This window comes from Sus scrofa, chromosome 2 (genome assembly GCF_000003025.6).
Source record: "Sus scrofa isolate TJ Tabasco breed Duroc chromosome 2, Sscrofa11.1, whole genome shotgun sequence".
Taxonomy (NCBI): Eukaryota; Metazoa; Chordata; class Mammalia; order Artiodactyla; family Suidae; genus Sus; species Sus scrofa.
The window spans coordinates 26,961,001-26,987,528 of record NC_010444.4 but is presented as its reverse complement, the minus strand read 5'-3'; the positions used below and the strand labels follow the sequence as shown (position 1 = coordinate 26,987,528).

General features: G+C 46.2%; 1 long non-coding RNA gene across 2 annotated transcripts in view; it reads left to right on the top strand.

Moving 5' to 3' along the window:
- LOC110259281 overlaps window positions 1–26,528 on the top strand; it is a 48,960-nt gene that overhangs the window by 14,799 nt on the left and 7,633 nt on the right. Inside the window, exon 1 of one of the 2 annotated variants that reach the window (XR_002341525.1) lies at window positions 16,064–16,224. The exons of the other annotated variant lie outside the window; for it this stretch is intronic. This is a non-coding gene — a long non-coding RNA (uncharacterized LOC110259281). Of the gene's footprint in view, window positions 1–16,063; window positions 16,225–26,528 lie in introns of those variants that run through there. 2 annotated transcript variants of the gene reach the window in all.

The window sequence follows — 26,528 nt, the reverse complement described above, 5'->3', positions numbered from 1 at the left end:
AATGCCGGATCCTTAACCCACGGAGGGAGGCCAGGGATCGAACCTGTAATCTCATGGTTCCTAGTCGAATTCGTTTCTGCTGTGCCATGATGGGAGCTCCAAATATCAATTAATTTAAAAAAAAATCTTTAAAAAAAAAAGAAGAAATACCCATGTGTTTAGGAAAGGAAGTGACTGCTCCAAGCAGCACCTAGATCCTCGGTGTTCCAGCTCCCAAAGCTTGAACACGGGAGACAGAACCAGCTCTATCTTTTGGCCTCATCTTTGTTGCGTGTGATAAACCTCCCACAGTGCTCCACTCTCCCTCCACCGGTGCTCCCTGAGGGCCTGCAGGGATAAAGTGTCACTGCCCAGGTAGAGAGACACAGTGGTGGGAATGCTGGCCTCATGAACCCCCTAGCACCCACAAGGACTGAGCACACAATAGGACAAAAGGGACATCCTTGGGGTGTTCAGTGAGAGAACATCGCCTCTTTATAATAAGTTATTTCTTTTTTTCTAAGGTAGCTTGAATAATTTTTTGTTCCTTGCCACCAAGATTCTTACATAAAATAAAGGATCTTAGTAATTGGCACAATGGATACGTAAATTTAAGGTAGGACAGCTTTAATACATGGTTGCAAATGCTTCGCACCAGATAAGCATTTGAGGTCAAGAAATGAGGTCTTGGAGTTCCCTTCGTAACTCAGTGGTTAACAAACCTGACTAGGATCCATGAGGATGCAGGTTCTATGCCTGAGCCCTCTCAGCGGTTAAGGATCTGGTGTTGCTGTGAGCTGTGATTTAGGTTGCAGATGCAGCTTGGATCCTGCATCACTGTGGCGTAGGCCAGCGTCTGTAGCTCCAATTCAACCCCTAGCCTAGGAACTTCCATATGCCGAAAGTGCAGCCCTGAAAAGCAGAAAGAAAGAGAGAAATAAGGTCTCTGTCCCCTCCCCTTGCATCCGGGCAGGCTTGTGACCGTCTTAACCAACAGAGTAAGAGAGAGGTGGAGGAATATCTGAGTTGCAAGATAAGTCATAAAAGGCCACGGAGATTGCACATCATTCCTGGAGCGCTGTGCCACCCTATTAAAAGTTTGATGGAGTTCCCGCGGTGGCATAGTGGTTAACGAATCCGACTAGGAACCATGAGGTTGCGGGTTCGGTCCCTGCCCTTGCTCAGTGGGTCAAGGATCCGGTGTTGCCGTGAGCAGTGGTGTAGGTTGCAGACGCTGCTCGGATCCCGAGTTGCTGTGGCTCTGGTGTAGGCCGGCGGCTACAGCTCCGATTCGACCCCTAGCCTGGGAACCTCCATATGCCACGGGAGCGGCCCAAGAAATGGCAAAAAGACAAAAAAAAAAAAAAAAGTCTGACTACTGTGAAGACATTATACGTGGACAGGTTACATGCCACCATGTCAACAGTCCCAGCTGAACCACATAGGCCTATGTAAACCAAGAAGCTTCCAGATGACTCTAGCCCCCTCCATTCAAGTCTTCCCAGCTGAAGCCCAGACACCCAGGAGCAATGACAAGCCATTCTACCATGCCTTCTGTAGATTCCTGACCTGCAAAAAAAAAAAAAAAAAAAAAACACATGTACAGAAGGAAAAAAAAGGGGGGGTAGCCATTCTATGTCATTACATTTGGGATTGGTTGTTCTATGGCAATATAAAACTGAAAGAGAAGTGTATAAAGGAATACGAAAAAGACTGTGGAGCATTGCTTAGCTGGCGTATACTGAGTAGGACCGTGCAATGACAGTATCCGTCTGAAGATACCAAAGGCTAGGAGCCTTAGTCGGGGACAGGTATTGGCAAAGGTAGTTGTTGCACAGAAACATTGCCTCCTCTGGTCTACACCTGGTCAGCTCTGGGACGAGGCCCTCTCTGTAAAATGAGGAGGCTGACATAGGGACAACCCTCGAATGTGCTTGGGAGATTATAGCTTGCTTTCTTAGCCACGTGTCAGCTGTAGAAGGACCATGAGCATCAGATGGAAGGGGAGGCGCTATAGTCTCTTAAGTGTTCCCAGTGCCACAACCTGGACTCTGGGGTTGCCAGGGACAGAAATGCAACTCAACTAGTATAACCAGCATGTGGACAATATAACATGTAGCTTGTGATCCAAATGCAATTTGACTTCTCACAGTCCTTTTAAACTTTATTCGGTAGAGGGTGATGGCATTACACTATTCCTGAGTGGCCCAGTGGTGCGAGGCTGCTATTGGAATGAAATCGTGTGCCGTCCTGACCATCTTCTCATGTGCCCCTGGAGCACAGTGCTCCCTTCAGTAAATAGACACCTTTCTCAGGTGGCAGCTTGACATCTGGCTGTGCTGAGGCCAAGTTGTACCTGAGTCTATCCAGCATTTCATGACCTACTAGCTAGTATTGCATCTCTTAGGTGCCACCATAATGTGTAGCCACACTCATGCTGCAAAACAAGTAACCACATTAGTGGCATATAGCAATTAATATTCTACTCATGAGTCTGTGGGTCAATTAGGTGGTTTCCTGGGCTTAGTAGGGATCATTCGTGCATCTACACTCAACTGTAAGTTGGCTTAGGAGGTTGGGCTGATCTGGGCTGGGCTGGGTTTTTTCATGTATCTAGGGCCTTGGCCAGGCTCTTTCCCCCACTGAGCTGGCCCAGGGTTTTTTTCTGTGAGGAAGAGCAGAGGAACAGGAAATAGAACAAAAGCAAGCAAGGTCTCTTGAGGCTGAGGTTTGCGACTAGCCCATCATCACGTCCAACACATTCTGTTGGCCAAGGCAAGTTACAAGTTCAGCTCAAGTTCAAAGGGCAGGGAAATAAATAGCCTTCACTGCTCAAAGGGAGGAACTGCAAAGGCCAAATACAAAGGGCACAGACAGAGGGAAAAGTGAAGAATTAGAGTCACTTCTGAAGTCAACCTACCACACGGCATTTGCCACTTAGCAGAAAAATACATTTTATACATAAAATTTAGCATATTGTCTAGGAAAGATTAGCAGTAGACAGAATGCCAAAGTATACAGGTCGAGAACTCCTGGCACAATGGTTAAGAATAGGGACTATGGGTCAGACAGTGGAATTCGATTTCCTGCTCTATTATTTACTGCATGACTTTCGGCAAGGTTCTTAGCCTCCCTGAGCCTGAGTTTCCTCATCTCAAAAATGGGCACAATAATAGCATCCATATCATAAAATTTTAAATAACAGCATCTATTATAAAGAACCTAACACAGTGCTTCTCCTGTAAGTGCTCAATTTATAACGATAATAATAAGGAGCCAAAGCAGGAGTGAAGTACCTAGATCCACCCAATACCATTGTCACTTTTACTCCATTTAGCTCACCCTCAGGAGGACTCTGAGTTTTGGTAAAGTTAGAGAGCAGACACATAAAAGGAAAAAAGAAATATGAAGAATCAGCACTCATGTTAATTCACTGCATGTCCCTATGTGCTCTCTAATTTGTCTCCAAGATACAATTTTGAAGTATGCTGGCCTTAGCAAATAATCTCAGATGTGCCCAAAGATTCAGTCACAGGGATTTTTGGCACGTAATTGCTGATGATGGTGAAAATCAAAAGCCACAGGAGGAGTTCCCGTCATGCCACAGTGGGAATGAACCTGACTAGGATCCATGAGGACTCAGGTTCAATCCCTGGTCTCGCTCAGTGGGTTAAGGATCCAGCATTGCCATGAGCTGTGGTATAGGTCGAAGACAAGGCTTAGATCTGGTGTTGCTTTGGCTGTGGTGCAGGCCAGCAGCTACAACTCTGATTCGACCCCTAGCCTGGGAACCTCTATATGCCGTGGGTATAACCCTAAAAAGCAAAAAAAAAAAGCAAGAAATTGACTATGATACCTTTATTTAATGCAATACAATGTGGCCATTTAAAATGATCATGTAGGATGATAGTGGCACAGAAAGATGCAGACTATATATTGCTTACAGAGAAAAGCAAGACACTTTTGATGGGTATAAGGTGATGTGCTATCTTGGATTCTCTTATATTACACAGCACAACTGTAGGTCCATCACAGGGGTTCAATAATTCCTTGTTGATCAATATCAGAACTTCAAGAGGTAGAAGTTTTGGCAACCTCCTCTCCCACCGAAGTGTCATTTTCTGTATTTTGACCATTTGGTTCTTCAACCTCTATCTTATTTAAGTCCAATCAGAAATAAACATAGGAAGAGTGCTCAATCTCATTAATGGTTGAGGACTAACAATTCAAAACTGCACTGAGATTCCACTATACATCTGCCCAAATGGCTAAAATAAAAAACTGACAATTCCAAGTGGTGATGGGGAAGCAGTGCAGCGGCGACAAACACATCATTTTGAAAACAATTTGTGCAAAGCCAAAACCATCAAACATGCACACCAGCTATGGATGTGGCCCAGCAGTGCACTCCTAATTGCTGCTCAACAGAAATAAGAGTGCATATGCACTAAAAGATATGCATAGGAATGTTCATGGCAGTATTTTTCACGATAGCCATGGACCAGAAACAACCCAAGTGTCCACACAGTAAAATGACATCTTGCCATGTGTTCATACAGTGGAATACTGACTGGTAATGAAAATCAATGATGCAGAGCTACAAGCAACAAACCCAAGTGGGACAAAAGAAGCCGGTTATAAAATTATTCGTACATGGACCCACCAGTACCCACACACATATATGGTTCCATTTATAAAAAAGTTAAACTCCTAAAACTAAACTATTGTCTTAGAAGTCAGGATAGTGGTTACTTTGGGGAGGGCATAGGGAACAGTGATTGGGAGAGGGTGTAAGGGGGTGGGGGGGCTCCTGGGTATTGGTAGTTGTAAGGTCAGCTGAAAGGATGAGACCTGAGTTCAGGCGTAAAAGACTTTATTGGCGGGGTATGTTGCTGGGCTGACTCACAAGAGGAGGTCAGCAGTCAGCTGTTTGAGGAGGGAGGTTATATGTGGGTGCCAAGAAAGGGGTTTCTGTGCAGAAGCTGATTGGCCATTTCTTATGTAAAATAGGGTGAAAAGGAACAGACCAATCTGTGTACTTTCAACAAACTATGTAAATAGGGTGAAAAAGGAACAGACCAATCAGTTTGGGAGAATTGTTAGTAGCATATGAACAGAAGTTTAGACATTCTCCTGGGTAGTGGAGGTAGTCTTTAAGATTGGGTCACATGATTTCGGGGAAGACTTAGTCACATCTTAGTCATGTCTCTCCAGGAGCGAGGCGAGAGCCTAGAGCTAAGTCTTGTATTTCCCAGGACGAACCTAACAGTAATAATCTCTTCTTGAGCTGAATGGTATCCCATGGTATTTGCTTTATGATAACTCATTAACTTGCCTGTAAACATAACAATTTGACAATTCGTGTACTTTTTTTGCATATGTGATATACTTTGCAATAGAGCCTTTTTTTTTTTTTTAAGGGCTGCACCTGCAGCATGTGGAAGTTCCCAGGCTGGGGTAGAATTGGAGCTGCAGCTGCCAGCCTATGCCACAGCCACAGCAATGAGGGATCTGGGCCACCTCTGTGACCTATGCCGCAGCTTGTGGAAACACCAGATCTTTAACCCACTGAGCGAGGCCAGGGATCAAACCCACATCCTTGTGGATACTATGTCAGGTTCTTAACCTCCTGAGACACAACAGGAACTCCACAATGAAATGGTTTTTTGTTTGTTTGTTTACTTTTTAGGGCCACACCCGCAGCTTACGGAGGTTCCCAGGCTAGGGGTCCAAGCAAAGCTGTAGCTGCCAGTCCACACTACAGCCACAGCAACACCAGATCCAAGCTGCTTCTGCAACCTACACCACAGCTCATGGCAATGCTGGTTGCTCAACCCAATGAGGGAGGCCAGGGATTGAACCTGCGTCCTCATAGATACTAGTTGGGGCCGTTAACTGCCGAGCCATGAAGGGAACTCCACAATGAAATGTTTTTAATAAAATAAATTTAATTTTGTCCATACAAGGCATGGCTTTCCAGCACTTTCTAGGAGTTACTGCCTAACAAAGTGAGATTGACTGTCTTTTGTCATTCCTCAGGGGACAAGAAGACATCTCCCTGAGAGTGGCCAGAATGCACAGGCGCCTTGGGGTGATGCCCAAGTAGGCACAGCCCAGCCCCTGAGAGGAGAGCCCAGTCTAGCTGCAGACTCAGGCTAGCAGAAACACTAGTTGGGAAAAGCCTACAAGGAGCCCAAAGGAGGTGGGAGACCCCACCCCCTGGGCAGGGATAGGCTGGCATTGCCTACTTTGGAGATAGGCAAGCATTGAAATGAAACAAAGCCCCTCCCTGCCCCCATTAAAGGAACTGTTTGTTTCCAAAGGCCTGATGGAACAACTAACTGTAAGCTAGGGAGAGGAAATTACACAATGGATGTTGAAATGTGGGCTTGTTGAAAAGTTGTCACTCGAGTAATGAATGCCCTATTTCCTGTTTTTTTTTTTTTTTCCCCCGAAAGTTAAATGCTGGGCATAATTAGCTAGTAAAAAAGCAAGCTTGGCAGCAGAACAAAAATAGCACATTTTGGGAGCCCAGGCCAATTAAAATTGTTTATGCAGCCATTTAGCAATATTTTTCTCCCAACTATTATGACCAGGAAATATGCAGCGTGAGACTGTAAGGCAAGTTCCTCTGAAGAAAAATGGCCCACACAGTGATCCTTTCAACAGCCTGCTGCTCTCAGGGGATTTTATAATAAGAATGAACACTTCCATCCTCCTTGGTCCTCCTTGGGATCTTGAAACCAGCATCACTCACCCTGCGTAGCAGGCAGCTGTGGGTGAGGGGTTGCAACCCGCTAATGTTAAGACCAGCCAAGGTCCCCTACATGTTGGAGAGGCCAGCGACTATGGATTTAGCTGCCTAAGGCAGTCGTTTTTTATTTTATTTTATTTTTTATTTTTTGTCTTTTTGCCTTTTCTAGGACCGCTCCCACAGCATATGGAGGTTCCCAGGCCAGGGGTTGAATCAGAGCTGCAGCTGCCAACCTATGCCAGAGCCACAGCAGCACAGGATCCAAACCACATCTGCGACCTACATCACAGCTCATGGCAACGCCAGATTCTTAACCCCCTGAGCAAGGCCAGGGATCGAACCCGCAACCTCATGGTTCCTAGTCAGATTCATTACACTGAGCCACAACGGGAACTCCATTTTTAAAAATTTTTTATTTTATTTTATTTTTTCAGTCGTTTAATTTCTCAGGCTGATGCCATAATCAATCTGAGTATCTGACACATTTCTGTGAATAACTGGACAGTCTGGCTGGTGTCAGGATTAGATGCTAGAACTCGGCAAAACTGCGCGCTGGCCGAGTCAGTCCCAATGTCTGCTCCTTCTAGCACTTTCTGGGTCTCTGATGATCTTCCACCTCAAATACTCAGGTTACATCCTCCTTTTCCTCTCCAACCTCTCTGTCCCAACATGCTTTCAGATCCTTTCCTCACAGTCAGGTGTCATCGGCTGATGACAGCTTTAGCAATCACAGCCTCCAGCTAATAAGAGATTTGATGATGGAATTTTAGGCCACATTCAGGTAAATTAAGGGATCGAGTGGGCAGTTTGGAGGCAAGGAGCCTGCTCATTATCCCTAAAATTTTACCTGAGGGAAATAGCCGATTTGACCTAGCTTAGCAGGTGAACCCACTTGGCTGAACCCCTCTTTGGCTTACAAGAGAAAAGATCTTTGGGGGGGGCTCACTCCGTGATGCACATTGCTCCAGAACTCCAGCGCAGTTATCGTAGCCTAGCCATCACCTCTGCCAGCCCACGCCACGGCACTGTCCTATGGTAATGAAGTCCTGGTGGGAAGCTTGAGCTCACGCCGGGCAGTGGGTACAGGAGGGGTGAGGGCTGCAGAAGCAAAGGAGACCTGGAGCCTCCTCTTTACAAGCTCAAGGTACTTGAGGACTTCCATTTCCATACAGATGGAATTGGAAACAACATGTAGAATCCAGGCTGTTTCCCTTATTAAATATTCCTAACGTCAACCAAAAAACTTGGGTTAGTTGGCAATACCGTGTGACGCCATAACTGTTAAGTGAGCTGGTAGGGAAGGGAGTGGCAGCTTCCCAGCCCTGAGGCATCCAGGTGTGCAGCACTCACCTGAAAGACTTTAAAGCCTTTTGTCCTCGCTGGTTATTCAAACAGCAGAAGCACCAGCCAGCTCCTTCCTGTTTATATTCTATTCATTTTCATATGCATGCATTTGTAGATAGTACTTATCAAATATATATGTGAATCAAAAATAATAGTGCCTTTTATTTATTTATTTATTTATTTTTGGTCTTTTGTTTTTTAGGGATTCACCCACAGCATGTGGAGGTTCCCAGGCTAGGGGTGGAATCTGAGCTGTAGCTGCCGGCCTATGCCACAGCTCACGGCAATGCTGGATTCTTAACCCACTGAGCAAGGCCAGGGATGGAACTGGCAACCTCATGGTTCCTAGTTGAATTCGTTTCCGCTGAGCCATGACGGGCACTCCTGATCAAAAATAATAATTTAAGTTCCTGTTGTGGCTCAGCAGATTATGAACCTAACTAGTATCCATGAGGACATGGGTTTGATCCCTGGCCTCCCTCAGTGAGTTAAGGATCCAGCGTTGCTGTGAGCTGTGGTGTAGGTCAAAGACACAGCTTGGATCCCACATAGGCTCTGGTGTAGCCTGGGCACTTCCATATGCCTCAGGTGCAGCCCTTAAAAAAAAAATTAAAAGTAATAATAATAAAAAAAAATTGTGGAGTTCCCGTTGTGGCGCAGTGGTTAACGAATCCGACTAGGAACCATGAGGTTGCAGGTTCGATCCCTGCCCTTGCTCAGTGGGTTAAAGATCTGGCGTTGCCGTGAGCTGTGGTGTATGTAGCTCGCAGATGTGGCTCGGATCCCGCGTTGCTGTGGCTCTGGTGTAGGCCGGCGGCTACAGCTCAGGTTCGACCCCTAGCCTGGGAACCTCCACATGCTGTGGGAGCTACCCAAGAAATGGCAAAAAGACAAAAAAAAATTGTTACAAAAAGAAAAAAGTAATAATAATAAATTCACTTGATATTAAGAGCTCTCCTTGCCTTGACCGTAGCCTCCCTCTCACCTTTTCTCTGACTAGGCACTTTCCTGAATTTGTCAGGACCTTCTTATCCCAGCAACACACACTGTGTTTTTCTACTTTCATACTCTGTTTAGACTCTGTCCCCTGCCTGTGCTTTTTCTCCATGTATCCAAATCTCTCCCATCATATGAGGGGACCCTGCTTCTTACCCATGAACCCCGCTTCTTACCCGTGAAGCCACCTTTGACCACCTCTGGCCGTGATGGTCCCCTACACACCTGAACTCCTATAGTATTTATTCCCTCAGCCTGCACTTGGCCTTCAGTCAAGACTTGCCTTTAGCATGTCCTGTGTCGCTAGTAAACTTTTTCTTTGGAGGGAGAACCTACAGCATAGGGTTGGCCTCCCTCCCTCCCTCCAGCCCGTGGGCATTTGAGTCAGAAGGGGACCTCTGGTCAGCAGTTTCCAGTTCAGAACTAAATGAAGTCCCTGACAATGGTCCCCCCCCACCCCCGCTCCCCCCATCCCCACAGGAATTTCCTGTCAACCCCCCCCTTCCATTTCCTCTCCTCCAGGCCTTACCTCTGAGTCATCAATTTCCCTGCTAGCCCTTCTTTTTTCTCTCTCCCCTCCAAAGCACCACAAGGTTCAGATAAGACTATTTTCTGAGGTCAGCCCTGCAGCCCCCAAAATGGCTCCAGGAGACATTATTCTGGTTCTACAGGGTGGATGTGGTGCAGCAGCTGTAACACTGTTGCAGGTAGCCAACCAGGGACCTTGAAAGGCAGCAGCCCCCTTCATTCATTCATTAATCCATTCATGCAATTAACAAATATTTTCTGAGTACATACTGTGTGCCACGCCCTGTCCTAGGCCCAAGGATACATTGGTGAAGAGATCCCAGCCCCTGTCCTTCTTCCTCAAGAAGCTGGCAGTCTAGAGCGAGATCTGGGCAAGCAAAGTAGCAGTTACCGTGCAAATTCTGTAGGACGGTGCTGGGAGAGGTTTAAGGTATCCCATATGGATGAAATTCTGTTCTAACAGTAGCTGTTGAGGAGTTTCCATCATGGTGCAGTAGCTGAGTTCCTGTTGAATCCAACTAGGAGCCATGAGATTGTGGGTTCAATCCCTGGCCTTGCTTCAGTGAGTTAAGGGTCCGGCGTTGCATGAGCTGTGGTGTAGGTTGCAGCTGTGGTATTGCTGTGGCGGTGGTGTAGGCCAGCAGCTGTAGCTCCGATTCAATCCCTAGCCTGGGAACCTCCATATGTTGTGGGTAAGGCCCTAAAAAGTCAAAAAAAAAAAAAAAAAAAGTAGCTGTTGAGACAGGGTCAGCAATGTTCTTCCTCAGCCCTCTCCAGAAACTGCAAGGTTTTTTTTTTTTTACTGTTCCCCCAAATCTGCAAATATCTCAGGTTGTTTCCATTACCTGTTACACTTAGCAACAATCTTTTTAAAAGAGCAGGTCACAAGGCTTAGTGGGATTCTTCAGGTATCTCAAGATGCTAATTAGGCCATGCCTCCAGCATTTCGCTATGTGCTTTAACTTTGCCTAATGTTTACAATTATGCCACAAGGTCAAGGATTCCAGCACAAATGGTCCTGGCTGTCACTTAGGGAACATAAGGGCATTTTCACAGGCCTCGGGGGATGGGGGGGATCCGAAGGCCAGGGGGTCTGAATGAGCATACCCTGGGTCACTTCGGACCGCCTTTGGGCCCACAGCCTCAGAGGTCTGTCTGTCTAGAGGACTTCCATTATTTTTGCCTGACTCACATCCAGTATCTCCTCTTTTGGCATCATCCTCATCTTTACTAGATTTGGACCATCTAATCGCCCTGCTCTCCTTTGGCCAAAGGACAGGCAAGTGACCCAACCGACATCAAACTGACATCCTCTCCCTAGAACTTGCATCTTCAGAAGCTTGGCTGGGGCTGACGTAGCCTCACTGCTCTCTGAGGTGACGTCCCACCAGGCCCTGCTTTGCTTACGGTCACCACATTGGATTTCTGTTGCTTGCCACCAAAGAACTGTAACCCAAACTGCTGTTAATTGCAACCTAGTGCAGTCTTATAATTCCTCTGTTCCCAAAAAAATGAGCTGATCCTGTCTGGAACTCACAAACCCTGCTCAGCACTCTGTAGAAGGAAGAGTGATTCGGGCGCCGGGGCCACGGACCGTGGGACGTTAGAGAAAGGAAATGCCTGACAAACAGCAAACGTGCCAGATGGATGCTTTCAGGGAAACAAGGGTGTCTGAACACTATTGATTCTAGGTCCACTAATGGTTCAGGCTGTGAGGCCGGGTGTGACAGCGCTGCCTCGCTCAGTGCAGCAAGACACCGCCACGTCAGGCCTATTTTCTGGTGTCAGCAGGAAAATGGGAGACTATTAAGGAAGCACCTTATCAGAAACGGAGCTCAGTGTCCCTGGGGAGACAGTGGCAATTAGCATGATGGAAGCCACGAAGCAGCCCCAGCTCCTGGCCAGGTGCAGAAGAAATTAGCAGGCAGCCTCTTAACTGACAGGTCAGCTTAGGCCCCAACAGAGAGAAGGCCCCGAGCAAATGCTGATGCTCCCTTTTCTCTGGTTGGGAAGATCTCCAGCCCTTCCAGTTATCTTTCAATTTGCTCGCTCCCCACACATTTGCTGGTGGACATCTATGCCCTTTACTGTCCCCAAGTGGCAATAATGACCCCTCTCATTTGACTGGTATACTCATCTTTATTATGTCAGGCAGGCAGTGTGGCTAAGGACCCAGGCTTTCAGACTAGAGTGTCTGGAAAAAAAATGGGTGAATAAGACAGACGTTGTCCATCCCTCTAGGTCTTGAGCTAGAGGGAGCTACAAGTGAGGGTGCAAGGAGATTTTTTTTTTTTTTTGGCCATAAAGCATGTGGATGTTCCCAGGCCAGGGACAGAACCCACACCACAGCTGTAATCAGAGCCCCAGCAGCAACAGTGCTGAATCTCTAACCCACGGAGCCACCAGGGAACTCCAATGAAGGGCTTTATTTTGAAGAAATGCTCATCCCTTCTCTCCCCTTCCACTCCAAACACACATGAAGCAAAGGAAACAGATATGGCCCGAAGGCTGGGAGAACCATTTCCTGCTCTGCAAGAGTTTACTGTGTGACTTCAGAAACATCCCTTTGCCTCTCTGAGCTCCGATTTTCTCAACCATGAAATGAGGCACTTACTAGATGATCTCTGAGTTAGTCCAGGTCCTCTAGGCAGCAGATGCCAAGAGCAAGTTGAATGTGCAAGAAAGTCCGAGGAGAAACACCTGGGAGAGGAAAGAAGGAGGAAGCTGAGCAAGGCTGAGGGAGCCCTGGGACCACAATGCAAGTCGAACTCAAGGAGAAAGGAGGAAGGATAAGTGGAAGCCCCTCGGGTGGCCCTACATCTAAGGAAAGTTCAGCTAGACCATTAAGGAGTCCTCAAGCCAAACACAGCTGTCAGGGAGTCCGGTGTCTCCCAGCAAAGGGTCTGCCTCAGCATCTGTGCTGTTCTTTGTCATCTGGGAAGTGTGGCCTCGGAGGAAACACTGCAAGGAGCGCCTTCAGAGCAAGCAGCTGGGGCTTTCCGTGCTTAGAGCTCGGCAAGGTGCATTCTTTGGACCAGTCATCTCTAAGCACCCCATGTGTGCTGATCTCCAACATTCCAAGAACCCTGGAGCTATGCCAGCAGACCCAGATCCACGTCGACCTGAGGGGGTCTGGCCAGGCACGGCCCTGCAGGCTGACCTCCTGACCGGCCTGCGTGTAGCAGCTGTTCTTGGGCACTCCCTGATGGCAAAGCTGGCAGGATGTTTGCGCTCATTTAACACATTGGGATCAAATGCTTCCTGTCGCTCCTATTTTTGGCTGTGCTTTGGTCTTCAGAGAAGGGAAGTGGGGGCTTCAGTTTCCCTGCTGTCATCTTTATTTGAAGTGAAGCCAAACAAAAGAGGCCCTCCCTGATTACATCTGTCCTGGCTTTTCTGTCCCTCACCCCAAGCCCTGGACCCTCCGTGCACACGTCCGCACATAGGAAGCTGTATGCCTTTGAGTGCTGGATGGGTCTGGGCTCAGGTAAACCTGGTTTGAGTTTTTGTTCCACCACTTCCTGGCTGTATAACCCCAGGCAAACGACCATCTCAGTGACCCTAGACATGCTCATCTATTAACAGTGGATAATAATACTTCCTGCATTCAATGTGAAAATTAGAGAAGGCACGCAAAATCTTTAGCACAGTTTGGCACATAGTACTTGTTCAACAAATGATACGTATTAGTGTTGTCACTTTCAAAATATCTGCTGTCAATATCATCACTTTTGCCTTCAATAGTGTGTTCTGGAGTTCCTGTCATGGCACAGTGGAAATGAATCCGACTAGGAACTATGAGGTTGCAGGTTCAATCCCTGGCCTTGCTCAGTGGGTTAAGGATCTGGCATTGCCGTGAGCTGTGGTGTAGGTTGCAGATTCGGCTCGGATCCCGTGTTGCTGTGGGTGTGGCATAGGCTGGCAGCTGTAGCTCCGATTCGACCCCTAGCCTGGGAACCTCCATATGCTGCGGGTGTGGCCCTAAAAAGACAAAAAAAAAAAAAAAAAAATAGTGTGTTCTGATGAGAGGCATCAAGTTCTCAGAAATTGCTCCAATTCTCAAGCATTCAGACTGGGACAAGAACACATAGAAAGCCTCTAGGTTATGGGACTGGCTTGGGAAATTTTTTCACGATCAAGACTGTCTCATTCATTCCGTGACTTTGACTGGGCTTCCCTCTCCTGTCTGTATATCCAGTCTCCTGAGCTCACGGGCTCTGTCTTAGACCCAACATGTCATAATGTGTAGATGCTCCTGGCATGATGAGTGTACATGCTAGGCACTAAGAAAATTATAAAAAAGAGTAGAGGTTGGGGAGTTCCCATTGTGGATCGGGGGAAACGAATCTGACTAGCACCCATGAGGATGCAGGTTCAATCTGTGGCCTTGCTCCGTGGGTTAAGGATCCAGCGTTGCCATGAGCTGTGGTGTAGGTCACAGACACGGCTTGGATCTGGTGTGGCTATAGCTTAGGCCAGCAGCTGCAGCTCCAATTTGACCCCTAGCCTGGGAACCTCCATATGCCTCTGAGGTGGCCCTAAAAAGACAAAAAAAAAAAAAAAGAGTAGCTGTTGGGAGTGATGATAGATAGAGCAGGAGGAAGCAGTGGGCCGCCGAGGCCAGGTGATGAAAGGCCTTGTAAACCATATTAAGGAATTGGACTTGATCCTGAGGGTACCAGGGGTGCTCTTGATGGGTTTCCAGTAGGAGAGTGATGTAATCAGATTTGTCTGATGGCTTCAGAACAATTTACTCAGATTAGCCCCCTTCCCTGGGGAAAGCCTGTCCCCTGGAGAAGAAAATAGGAAGAGAAAGGATTAGAATTGCACCCACCCCTGCAAAGCGCTGCCTGCTCAAACTTTCCCTGACCTGTCCGCCATCCGAACAAAGGCCCCGCGGCCAGCTGGAGAGGAGTCTTGTTGATTACTCACAATTCCCTTCCCGGGAGGACAGGCGCTGATGTGTTTTCTCTTGATAACACTGGCTCCTTTCGAGCAATAGGACTTCCTGCCTGATCAGAAGGCAATTACGGCACCTCCGAAGAGAAAACGTTTTAAATAAATCCAGTTTTCACCCTCCATGATAATGGAGACGTTGGCTCACTCATCAACCACTGCCCCTGAGTTTAAGCAAGAGTGGGCGCTTTGGATGCCCGGTAAACTGGGATGTATCCGGATCTGTGGGTAAACGATTCCAGTGGCCAAAGAAGAATTTTCCCCAGGGAATCTGGGCCCCCATACACCGACTGGGGCCTGGGACCGGGGGCCTGGGAAAACCAAGGCCAAATTTTGGTACCCTCGGGGCAAGTCTGAGCTACTCAGGTCAAACTCTGTGCCCCTTGGTCTGTTTGCGTGAGGGGGTCACAAGGAAATCTGCGCGAGGATAAACTGTCACCCAACAGCTATCCGTAAAAAACTGCATTGTTTCCCACCTTGGGAGAATTTAAGACCTGAAATTCCACCCCTCCATGAGCATTCCTGCCAGAGACCATTAGTTGTATTAACTGTCTCCTTTCCTTGCTAGGCATAGGAATATCCCTCACTCCTTGCTTGCTATTATAAGACTGCCTAAAGGATAAGAAGTAGATGGTAACATTAGTTGCCACTTATATAGCACTTGCAGTATGCCAGTAACCACTTTACATATACTTACTCTTGTCTTTCTTCCAATGACCCTACGGCATAGTATTGCTATTATTCCCACTTTTAAATGACATAACTGGGGCACAGAGGGGTTAAGAAAATTTCCAGAGCTCACACAGCTGGTACATGGTGGGGCCAGCCTCTGAACACAGATTCTGTGCTTGTAACCACTGTGCAAACTACCTCTCAAAACCACCATCCTCTCCCCAAATCCTTGGCCTTCTCTTGTGTCCAACCCTGGCTCGATCCTTATCTCTTCTAGGAGGCGTTCCTGAGCCTTAGCTTCCTGAAGGGCAGGAATAGTCACCTTGGTGCCTCCTTGGCAGTTGGCACCTAACCGATGCTCAAAATATTTGCTGAATAAACATTATGATTTATTGAGCACTGGCCAGAGGCTCTTCACCTCCTGAGGGCTTTTGTACCCTGTTACCACTCTCTGGGTTGTAATCACTTGCAATATGCCAGGTTCTCGAAGTGAAGCTCTCGCATCCTGGTGTGGACTTCGAGAGCCTCGGTCCATCCTTAGCAGGAAGCTCAGCCCCAAATAGATGCCTGGTCAGTGTATTATTTGGCTTTGTCTACTTTCCTTTATATTAGGTGTGGGAGGCAAAATAAGGGCTCCCCAAAGGGTGCCTATTGAATCCCTAGAATCTGTAGATATGCTATATTACATAGCAAAGGCGGGGGTTAAGTTTACAGATAGAATTAAAGCGGCTAATCAGCTGCCCTTGAGCTGGGGAGAGTAGCCTGGATTATCCAGGTGAGCCCAATGTAATCACTAGTCCTTATAAGGGGGGGGGGGGTGTCAGCATCAACTTTGAAGGTGCCTTGCTGCTGGTTTTGAAGGTGGCAGAAGGGGCCACGAGGGGAGGACCTCAGCCTCTAATTTCCTTCCCAGAGCCCCCAGAAGGAATGAGGTCCTCTAATGCCTTTGTTTTCGAGCCCCTGAGACGGATTTCAGGCTTCTGACCTCCAGAAGGGTAAGAGAAGACATTGATGTTGTTTTAAGCCATTAAGTCTGTGGTAATTTGCAACAGCCACTGCGGGAAACACATACACAGTTCCTGGGAGTTCCTGTTGTGGCTCAGTGGTTAACGAACCAGACTAGGATCCTTGAAGACATGGGTTCGATCCCTGGCCTGGCTCAGTGGGTTAAGGATCTGGCGTTGTCGTGTGCAGTGGTGTAGGTCACAGACGCAGCTTGGATCCCACATTGCTAGAGCTGTGCTGTAGGCCAGCAGCTGTAGCTCCGATTCAACCCCTAGCCTGGGAACCTCCATATGCCGCGGGCGTGGCCTAAAAAGACAAAAGACAAAAAAAAAAAAAAAAAAAAGACAAATACGCGGTTCCTGAGTGTACAGTGGGAAACAAAAAAACGTGGTGTCTGCCCTTGAGAGCTTGCTGGATGGAGCTGCCGCCTGTGGACTCTAGGTCCGGCCGGCAGGTCCTAAAGCACGCCGGGTCCCAGAAGCATCTCAGGGACAGCAGGAGCTCTGCCCTTCCTGGGGCCCAGGGCCTGTCCATGGTGTTCAGTGTGCTCCTTGGCCCATCTGCTTCCCCTCCTTTGGCGGCCATTTATCATGTATTTCCTTGCGTTAGGGGCTGTACTAAATGTTTTGCATACGAACCTAATTTCATCCTGACCACAGCAACTTTGAGTGAGGTATTTTTATCCCCATTTACCAGATGAAGAAACTGAGGCTCTGAGAGGTAAAATGACTTTCCTAAGAGCACACAACTAGTACGGGGGAGGTATACGCCCAAGACCTCGGACCCTGAAACCCTCCCTACTCTGGCAGCTACCAGGCTTTAGTCCCATCCTCAGCAGGCCAGTGCCGCCCCACCGCTCCCCACCCCACGCACATCTGAGGGCAGTTGCAGGGCCCGCTCTGGGTGGAGTAACCGGATAAAATCCCTTGTTTGGGCAAACGCTCTTCCCACCCAGGTGCACAGAGGGGTGTTTTTCTCCTGGAAGCGGAGACAAGCAGGATTCAGGACAGCTTACAGGGTGCTGTGGATAAAAGCTCTTGGCAGAGTGGTGGACTAGGCAACTTCCCGTGGTCTGGATGGCCACAAGCCGTGTACAGGGTGAAAGAGATGAGCTATGTTTCCCGGGGAGCTCTGGGCCCAGAAATGACCCCCAAGGAGGCCGAGACTCTGATTTGTCCCATCTCTAGGCAGCTTCATCCCTCTCCAGCCTTCACCTTGGACTATTGCTATCCTACTATTGCTATCGGGGAAGGGAAGACCGTGGGGGGAAGGAGGAAAGCAAGGCATTCTTAACAGCAGCAGCAATACCGGTAACCGAGGCTGTTTTCTTTTTGTTTTGTTTTGTTTTGTTTTCTTAAACATTAAAGTAATCCCGTTCAATCTCTCACCATCACCACTTTGCACATGGGAGAACTGAGGCTCAGAGAGGACTTCCCCAGGTCACAGAGGCAGGAAACACAGAACCTAGTCTCCCCTGCTCCAACGTGCATGCCATCGCAGGAGTCGGGGACACACAATTGAGATCATGAACAGGCTGCCTGTCACCATCACCTAAGAAACAACTGTGGGGAGAGCTGGCCTCCAGCCTGCTCCTGTTTCTCCCACGATCCTGGCTCCCAGCTGCCCTGCTTGAGAACCTTGCTGTGGGGCGTGGGACTGTCCGGCCAGCAAAGGGTGTGTGTCTGCAGGGCGAGCTGCACTATCGCACCAAAGGGAGTGGGGAGGAAGTGACTCAATCATCAAAGGCCTGGTCTTCCTCCGGGAACTGTCCCTAATCACAATTATCCCGCTACAATAATACCATTTCAGAGGGACTGTGAGCCAGGGCACTGTGTAGCCATGTAAACTGCTTCCTGTATCTGCCAAACCCAACAGCATTCAGCAATTAATAGAATCCAGCAAGGCCTCCCGCCCCGATAAGGCCAGAGCAGCCCTGCTGCCGCCGCCACCGCTGTGGCTGCTACTGGCCTTGTTGTTCTAATGACGAATCGCCCTCGTGCTGCAAAGTCATTTCTCTCTCCTCCCTGCCAGCCTGGGGCCACTGGGGCCTGGGGTCCCCAGGAAGCCAGAAAGAGCCACACACACTCTGCTGGTTTGGGCATTTCATGGAGATGAAAATTATTGTCATTCTCCTGCTAAACCAAAGACAATCCAGGCCAGCCCAGAATGATGATCCGGGGTTGGGCCGGACCGCACAGGCTGGATCAGGGACTCACAGACAAGTAGGCACTTCATGAGGTGGTTCGAGGGAAAAAGGACTTAGAAAAAGTTAATAGGGCATGACCTCTAGATCACACCAGGGCTCTGGGATTTTAAGAGCCTCAGATCCTTGTAATAAACTGCCTTGCAGGACGTAGAAAAACGCTTTAGAAAATGACCTAGCGCCACATAAATTCTTTGTGACTCTCTGGATACAGTTGGGAGGTGACATTTCACAGTCCCAGGGCCTCCCTGAATCTGGGAGTGAATTTGGTTTGACAGATGATGGCAACTTAGAGGCCCCGCCTGACTCTGCAGCCCGGAACAGCAGGCCCAGTGAGGGTGGGAGCACATGGAAACACTGGGAATGAAAATGGGTGCAGCCACAGTGGAAAAATGCGGAGGTTCCTCAAAAAATTAAAAAGGAAACTACCAGATGATCCAACAATTCCACTTCTGGGTATATATCCCACCCCCCAAAAACCATTACTTTGAAAAGATACATGCATCCCAGGGTTCATAGCAGCATTATGTACAATAGCCAAGACACAGAAACAACCTAAGTGTCCACCAATGGATGAATGGATAAAGATGTGGTATGTATATATATATATATACAGTGCACAGTGGAATATTAGCCTTACAAAAGAAGGAAATCTTGCCATTTGCGACAACATGGATGGATCTAGAGGGCAGTATGCTAAGTGAAATAAGTCAGAGAAAGACAAATACTTTATGGCCTCCCATGTGGAATCTTAAAAAACAAACAGAAACAAAACCCCTCCAAATTCAGTTACACAGAAAACAGACTGGTAGTTGCCAGAGGTTAGTGAGGCATTGGGGGGCGGGTTTGTGGAGTGGGCAAAATGTGGGGAAAGCATCAAAAGTTCCCACCTTCAAGTTAAAAAACAAATGTATGTCTCAGGGATGTCATGTATAACCTGGTAGCTTTAGTTAACAACACGGGGTTGTGTGTTTGACAGCTGCTAACAGTGAATCTGAAAAGTTCTCATCACCAAGAAAAAAAAAATGTGTAACCATGTGTGGTGATAGGTATTAACGAGATTTAGGGTGGTGATCCTTTTGCAATATATGCGGTTATCCACTCATTACATTGCACAAAGTCTGAAAATAATATAATGTATGTCAATTACGCCTGAATTGTAAAAAAGGAATGGAAAACACCCACTGTTCTTCCCAGGTTTCTGTGCTCTTTTTGGTGACCAGCACCCTCATTTCTTGTAAGTGGGTGGAGCACACCCATGGTCTTGCTGAGGATCAAGTGTCTGCAGTCCCTGGGGGGAAACACTGACTAATTAGCTTGACTGTTTTGGATCTTCAAGCCAAATTCCTGTGAAGTCACGGCTGGTCAGGTTGAAGGTGTGATTCTGACTCTTTTCCGGGGAGTGACTTCACAGCTTGCTCACTTTCCTCCACCCAAGAATGATGCAAATAAAGGCAAAGGGATTTTTGCCAGAGCCAGACCAGATGAACCTGTGGGGAGGAGGGAGCAGGGCCAGAGGATGGTGTGTGTTTTAAAATTGGCTCTCCAGGGGAGTTCCCGTCGTGGCGCAGTGGTTAACGAATCCGACTAGGAACCATGAGGTTGCGGGTTCGATCCCTGCCCTTGCTCAGTGGGTTAACGATCCGGCGTTGCCGTGAGCTGTGGTGTAGGTTGCAGACGCGGCTCGGATCCTGCGTTGCTGTGGCTCTGGCGTAGGCCGGTGGCTACAGCTCCAATTCAACCCCTAGCCTGGGAACCTCCATATGCCGCAGGAGCGGCCCAAGAAATAGCAACAACAACAACAACAACAAAGACCAAAAAGACCAAAAAAGACAAAAAAAAAAAAAAAAAAAAAAAAAAAAAAAAAAAAAAAAAAAAAAAATAAAATTGGCTCTCCCTTTGCAGGAAGACACTCTCTCTTTCAGGGGCTTGCAAATTGTACTCAAATGTAGTAATTCCCCACCCCCACCCCCCAGTTTGTGTTGTCGGTGTTGCTTTTCTGAGTTGGGGCCCGTCCCAATGAACTTTCTCTTGAGCTCCAGCTCAAATTACTTCAAGTCTCTGTTTCTGTCTTTGTCTCCTAGTCTCACAGGGTGGCAAGTGCAAGCTTGCATGCCCCAGATTGCTGTGAGGACTAAATGACATCATGCACATAAAGTAGCAGTATCGTGCTTGGTGGATCTAAGTACTCAACACCCACACACGGAGCTATGAATGGCTTTTAATTGTGTGGTCAGAGTAGATTACACTGTCCCCTTGCTTCTAGCATCCTGACCTTTCTCAAGAACAGCAAGCCCATGAAACATCCCTTGTTACACAGATGGTAGAACGGAATAGACAACCTGTACCTTGACCAATCTTGAACACCTTCAGGGACGGAGGACTCACTACCCACCTAGGTGGCCCATTTCATTTTCAGAAAGTTCTGCTTGATAGACATTTCTTCCTTTCCTTGCGTCAAAGGCTGTCTCTCTGGGATCTTTGCTTGATTCATGCTGTGCTTTTCAGAATCGCGGGAAATATAAATCTAATCTTTGTTCTATGTGGAAAGTTCATATCATTAGACATCCCTTCTGAGATGTCTCCATGCAGAAAGCTTGGGAGTCTTTAATGAAGTTGATCATGCTTTTTGGAACTTCTTCCCCACTCATCCCTTTGCAGTGAAAGGGTGAGATCAAAAAATCCAGAAGACTTGTTCAGTCAGCAGGAAGCACATTGCAATTTCCACGTCTTTTGTTATGGAGGTGACTCTCCATACCTATGGCGCCAGAACAGGTGGAGGTGGCCGATTGATGGGAGGTGGTTCTGGGTACCAAGCACACTCCAATGTCCTATGGCTGGTGGAGCATTTCCTTGACCAGAACTACTGGAGGTGGCTTTCCTGGAAAGGTAAGAGGGCCCCTCTGAAGCAGGGCTATGGCTGGGTCTCCCCAAGGCCAGGCAGCAGGTTGGGTTAGATAACAACTGGATTGTGGCATCAGGGAGCCATAATCTCACAGGCCATGTTGTGTGAGCATTCAGGATCAGGGGAAGGGACACTTCAGTCAAAATGCATTTGATTTGAGCTCAGGAGCCCTCCTACTCCCTCCTCTGCCTGCAACAGTTAACTACTTAGAAGACAATTTTCAGTCTCAATGCTGTCACACCTACTTCAAAGGGAATGGCTCAGTTTGACTTTTAGTTGCTATCTATAAGGATTTCCAGCTAAATCCCTTGGTCCAATGTCGTGTTAAATAATCATGACTATCACACACATTTAAGTCTTAAGTTGCTTTGCCCAGGATTTATTTGTTTTAATTAAAAAAAAATTTTTTTTGGTGACGTATAGTTGATGAACAATTGTATTAGTTTTAGGTGTACAATGAAGTGATTCAACTTATATATATATATATATATATTCTTTTTCATATTTTTTCCATTATAGATTATTATAAGATATTGAATATAGTTCCCTGCATTATATGTCAGTCCTTGTTGTTTATCTATTTATATATATATAGCAGTATGTTATCTGTTAATCCCAAACTCCTAATTTATCCCTCCCCCACCTTTCCTCTTTGGTAACCATAGATTGTCTTCCATGTCCGTGAGTCTTCTGTTTTGTAAATAAGTTCATTTGTATCATTTTTTTTGGATTCCACAAATAAGTGATACATGATATTTGTCTTTCTCTGGCTTAGTGTGATAATCTCTAGGTCTATTCATGTTGCTGCAAATAGCATGACTTCATTCTTATGGCTGAGTAATGTTCCATTGTATATATGTACCACATCTTCTTTATCCAGTCATCTGTTGATGGACATTTACGTCACTTCCGTGTCTTGGCTATTATAAATAGTGCTGACATAAACATAGGGGTACATGTATCTTTTTGAGTTGGTTTTCTCCAGATATATGCCCACTAGTGGGATTGCTGCATCATATGGTAACTCCATTTCTAGTTGTTTAAGGAACCTCATACTGTTCTCTATTGTGGCTTTCCAGTTTACATTCCCATCAACAGTGTAAGAGGGTTCCCTTTTCTACACACCCTACCCAGCATTTATTATTTGTAGACTTTTTGATGATAGCCATTCTGGCCAGTGTGAGATGATACCTCATTATAGTTTTGATTTGCATTTCTCTAAATAATTAGCAATGTCGAGTATCTTTTCATATTCCTCTTGGCCATCTGTATGTCTTCTTTGGGGAAATGTCTACTTAGGTCTTCTTCCCATCTTTTGATTGGGTTGGTTTTTGTTGTTGTTGTTGTCGTTGTTTTGTGTGTTTTTTTTTTTTTTTTTAGTATTGAGTTGTATAAGCTATTTGTATTTTGGGGAAATGAAGCCCTTGTTAGTCACATCATTTGCAAATATTTTCTCCCAAAATATTTTGTCCCAGTAGATCATCCTTTTGTTTTGTTTACAGTTTCCTGTGCTTGCAAAAGCTTTTAAGTTTGATGAGGTGCCCTTCATTTATTTTTGCTTTTACTTCCTTTGTCTTGGGAGGCTGAGCTAAGAAAACGTTACTATGATTTATGTCAGAGAATGTTTTGCCTATGTTCTCTTTTAGGAGTTTTTCAGTGTAATGTCTTATGTTTAAGTCTTTAAGCCATTTTGAGTTTATTTTTGTGGATGGAGTGAGGGAGTGTTCTAACTTCATGATTTACGTGCAGCTGTCCAGCTTTCCCAACATCAGTTGCTGAAGAAACGGTCTTTTCTTTGTTGTGTATTCCTCCCTCTCTTGTTGGATATTAATTGACCATAGGTGTGTGGGTTTATTTCTGGGCTCTTTACTCTGTTCCATTGATTCATATGTATTTTTTTTGTGCCAATATCACACTGTTTTGATTACTGAAGCTTTGCAGTATTGTCTGAAGTCTGGGAGGGTGATACCTCTAGCTTTGTTCTTTTTCTTCAGGATTGCTTTGGCAATTCTGGGGCTTTTGTAGTTCCATATAAATTTTAGGAGGGTTTGTTCTAGTTCTATGAAAAGTATCAGGGTAATTTGATAGATAATTTGAGTAGTATGGCCATTTTAACAATATTAATTTTTCCAATCCAAGAGCATAGGACATCTTTCCATTTCTTTGAATCGGCCTCAGTTTCTTTTATTAATGTTTTATAGTTCTCAGCATATGTCTTTCACTTCCTTGATAAAGTTTATTCCTAGGTTATTTTTTGTGTTTTTTTTTTTTCTGACATGATTTTAAAAGGGAGTATCTTTTTACTTTCTCTGATGTTTCATGGTCAGTGTAAAGAAATGCAACAAATTATCAGTTCTAATAGTTTTTGTGTGGCGTCTTCAGGGTTTTCTGTATAGAGTATCATGTCATCTGCATATAATAACAATTTTACCTCTTCCCTTCCAATCTGGACACCTTTTATTTCTTTTTCTTATCTGATTGCTGTGGCTTGGACTCCAGTACAATGTCGAATAGAAGTTGTGATAGTGCTTTGCCCAGTGTTTAGCACTGCCTAGGAAAAAACACCAGTTTCCTTTACTCTCACACTAACTCCACACTCCCAACACATCTGACCTGACATATATGAGTTTATTCCCACACTAACCAATTCTCTGACCAGCTGGATGTTCTACAATTCCATTCTGTTCTGACACTATCTACCTGGAATGAGCATCAAATCCTACAAGTGAAAGGTTCAGTCCCACAGACTGTCCCCACTTCAGACATGATAGTTAATTTTATGTGTTAACTTGAGTGGGCCACGGGCTGCCCAGATATTATTCTGAGTGTGTCTGTGAGGGTGTTTCTGGATGAGATGAACATTTGAATCCACAGACTGAGTAAAGCAGACTGCCCTCTCCAGTGTGGGTGGCTCTCATCCAATCAGTTGAAGACTTGAATAGAACAAAAGTCTGACACACTCTCAAGGGCATGGAACTCTTCCACCTGCGTGCCTTCAAGCTGGGACATTGGTTTTTCCAGGCTTTGGAGACTCACCTGAGCTCCAACTTGATGAATGCAGATCTTGGGACTTACTTGTCAGCCTCCTTAATCTTGTGAGCCAACTCCTTGTAATAACTCTCTTTAATTTGTATATGTATGAAGTGGGTAGGAGCACTCCCCTTGCTAGGGGCAAGACTTCTATAATGAAGAAATAGAACAAAGCAAGGAAATTATTTGACTGGCTATAGCTTAAGCAGTTGCCTTATTTGGGAAAGCCTCGTTGGCTGTTTGTGATTGGTTGTCCTTAGGTTTTGATTTGGGGCATTTATAGACTTAGGTTCTGGTTTGTTTACATTGGCTGCTGAGATATTAGAATGACTTCGGTCTAATGGTCTCCTTGTTTAATTGATTTAATAAATGTATTTGTAACTAAATAATTTTGGCAGTGACAATCATCAAGATCTTGTCTGCTTCTTCTACAGGAAAATATATGTTTAGTATGGGATGGATATGCCTGGATCTGATAAAGCCCTTAAAATGCTCCTCTTCATCTCAAGTCTCCTCTGCTTCATTGCATACAGTCATCACTCTCCCTACCCTGGACCACCTTTGGTATCCCGTGCCCTTCATAACGCAGTCCATCCTGAACATGAACTTTATTTCATTCATCCATTTATCTACCCATTCATTCATTCATTCATTCAACAAGTTCCGTTGAATCATGTTTATTCAATTGAATCAACTGTTACTGATATTCTAATTTAGGTATGGTTTTAAGGAGGATATAGTTTAAGCAAGGCAAGCATCCTTGCTCTCCAGAAATTTAAACTAGATTGGTAGGGGTAGGAGAGTATCTAGTGGATTAGAGATAGCCTGTAGGCAAATAAACAAATAGATAATTTAAAAAACTGTCAGCTTTAGCTGAAGAAAAGTGAGGGTAAGTAACTTGGGTATGGCCAGAGGGCAGGTGCTCTTTTTGACAGAGTAGCTAGAGAAGGCCCTCTGAGGAGGCCACATAAAAGCAGACACATGAATTATATCAGGGAGTCAGCCAGGCCAAGGTCTGATGGGAGAGAGTTCCAGGCAGAGGGAACAGCAAGTTTAAAGGCTCTGAGGTAGGCCTGGGTTGGGTGGGCTGCAGGAAAGGCAAGGTGGCCGCTGCAGCTGCAGCAAAGTGAACAAGGAAAGTGTGTTAGAAGTTAAGTTCAAAGAGATGGGGTGGAGAGGACAGCATAGGAAGGACTTGGTCAAGATTCAACTCCTCTGCTTTCCAGTACTTTCCTTCAGCAGCTCAATTTGCAAATGCCGCCATTGTGTGGGAGGCACTTAATGGCTGACCAGCTCATTAAGCAACAGTAGCAGTTTGCAGAACACAGTGGGCCATCACAGGATCTGCCAACACCTCCTTCCGACACACATCTCCATGGGCAGGGCCAGGGCCAGCCAGGCACAAATTACCTCACTAACCAGCCACCACCTGCCAATTCCAGCAAAGGCCTTCTCGGCCCCTTGCTTGGCTTTGCTGCTCTAAGAATTCACTAACCACCCACCAGTTTCCTCTTAAATGCCCATTGCCCCTGTCCTTGGCTGACCACACAACTGTGAACTTAATGTATTTTGCCTTGACTGGTGTTGCAGGGGACAGACCAAACTTGTTTTTTCTTCTTGGTAATATTCTGATTTGGTATTCATGACTTTTAAATCGTGGAGTCAGCAGGAGTTCCGTGACTACAACACAATTCAGAATGCTCCTAGTTTAGAAGTCTGGGGTGAATTATAAATATTTTCCCCACGAACAGAACTTCTTTGACTTTCGTGGAAAAGTGCTGGGGGTTTGCAGGGCGGTAGTTTAACAGAGCCAGTGTTTTTTATTGAGCGCCTCTGAATGTCAGGCATTATTTGAGGCATTGGTGGAACCGTGAACAAGACACAGCAGACCCCCTTGGGAGGAATATACATGAAGAGGGGGAATAGCCAACAAACAAGTAAACAATACATGATCGAGGTGCATTTGGATTGTGATAAACAACATTGGGGAAACAAAACAAGATGAGAGAGAGAGTGGCTGGAGAGTAGGGAGTCGGGTGGACAATGCTAGGATGGTCCAGGGTGGCGTCTTCGAAGATGTCTTCTGAGATGAGACCAGAACAAAAACGGGGAGCTGGCCATGAGTTTCCAGCAGATATGACAGAAGATGCAAAGGC